Here is a 2,362-nt window from a genome sequence, read left to right on the forward strand (position 1 = left end):
TGGCAAACCGGAAGTTAGACCGGAAGCCGATAGAGCGCTACTGCCTACAGGCGCTGACGACACGCGGGGCCGCCATCTTGGAGTGGTGATCCGCTCCACTCAGTGCAATTCATTTGGCAGAAGCAATGAACTGTCAGCGCATTTAATTCATTTTACTTCACTGAATACCACTGATTTTCACCCGCTTTTTTGTCATACGTGTAGCTATGATAAAGGACACATGTTTTATTATTCATAGTTTGCTTAACAGTAATAGAATATTCTTATATGCTATAAGTGACCAGACGTCTGAGATCAAAACTGGGAATATAATCCGAGAGAAGGGAGAAAAAAGGGTCAGCTATTTTTAAATTGAAGAAACAATATGATTAGGTTATATATACATGCTACATAAACAATGTTTGAATACATTAGATATCGATATATCTTATAGACTGTATTGTACTGTAGTTTATTCTGTCTTAACACTTTGTATTGATATTTTGTATTACATTCTTCCCTTAAATGATTATGTTTACACTGTTAACCAAGTATTTGCGATATTGTTATTATAAGCGTTAACACAGAAGAACTACTTTTAGCGGCGCCGTGATCAGAGACGAGCTCATGCAGCTTTTTACATACTGAACCGGTGAGCTGCTGCATCCCCTCTTGAGTTAGTAAAAGTTAATTGTAGATTATAAATCATGCCCTAAGAAGTTTGTCAACTTTGACATTCAATTTAAACTTAAGAGATTGCAAAAAAACACAAACAGACGTTTGCACTCCCCCTTTTTAATTATGATTATTTTTTATTTTAAATTGGAAGATGTAAACATCCCATCAGTCGGCATCCTAGTGAGATCAGACATTGTGCAGTAAGTGATTGTTTGATTGTGTTCGTAGAATTTCTTGTTTAGCAATAGTGCTACTTGCTGGATCTGCTTATCACTCAGCTTCTAAAACTTGTAGCTCATCCTCTGTATATTCAGGCTGAAAAATATAAGATTTTGGGTCACTATTTGTTCCAAAGTAGTCGTCTCTCATAAAGTCTGTCATGATTAGTAGTAGTTGTTGTTAGGAAATGGCGAACGTTGTGATGCTTCTGTGAAATAAATGCAAATCTGTTGGTACATTACCCGGTACATATGTATATGAAACATTGTTGTAGGTTTTTGGATGGTTTTTGACTGCTTTATAGGTGGATTAGAGCAAATCCTATTACTTTCTTTGTTAGCTGACTCTTGCTAGCGTTTCTGTACAGGTTAGAATGCATAAAACAATTTAAAATATGTGAATGACAGACAAAATACCCCATAATAGCAGTTTCCCTCTAAGCTGTAGTGTTTTGCGACCATCTTTGCTGACAATTTTTCTTAATGGATTTTTAAATAATGCAACAAATTTAGTTATTCAACTACAGAAAATTAACAATAATTTTATCTAGGGATGTCCGATAATGGCTTTTTGCCAATATCCGATATTCCGATATTGTCTTGTCTCTTAATTACCGATACCGATATCAACCGATACCGATTTATACAGTCGTGGAATTAACACATTATTATGCCTAATTTGGACAACCAGGTATGGTGAAGATAAGGTCCTTTTTTTGAAAAAATAATAAAATAAAATAAGAAATCAATTGAATAAAAAAGAAAGTAAAACAATATAAAAACAGTTACATAGAAACTAGTAATTAATGAAAATGAGTAAAATTAAGTGTTAAAGGTTAGTACTATTAGTGGACCAGCAGCACGCACAATCATGTGTGCTTACGGACTGTATCCTTTGCAGACTGTATTGATATATATTGATATTGGATGTGAGTGTGAATGTTGTCTGTCTGTCTGTGTTGGCCCTGCGATGAGGTGGCGACTTGTCCAGGGTGTACCCCGCCTTCCGCCCGATTGTAGCTGAGATAGGCTCCAGCGCCCCCCGCGACCCCAAAGGGAATAAGCGGTAGAAAATGGATGGATGGATGGATGGATGATTGTTTTATATGTATCTTTTATGTATGTCGCTTTGGATAAAAGCGTCTGCCAAATACTTCAACATAAACATATATAAACACCTGAAAGTCTTTATATCAGCTAAAACCACCAATCTGTTTCACTGGATTCAGAATAAAACCAAATTCTGTTTTACCCAACAATGTTAGTATTTGAATATTGTTACTTGAAGACTTATTCCTGCTTACAATTATACTGTTAAGAAAGTATTGTCTTATACTTTGCCTAAAATGAGAATGCATCATAGTCAGTGGCGTCTGGTGAATTTTGTTTTAGGTGGGGCTGAAAGTTTGTAAAACCATTTCTTTGTGATTTTCACATGCAAATGAAGCATTCTGGTGCATTCTGACAAAATAATGAAGACCAAATAG

Source organism: Nerophis lumbriciformis, linkage group LG29 (assembly GCF_033978685.3).
Source record: "Nerophis lumbriciformis linkage group LG29, RoL_Nlum_v2.1, whole genome shotgun sequence".
In the NCBI taxonomy this organism is placed as follows: Eukaryota; Metazoa; Chordata; class Actinopteri; order Syngnathiformes; family Syngnathidae; genus Nerophis; species Nerophis lumbriciformis.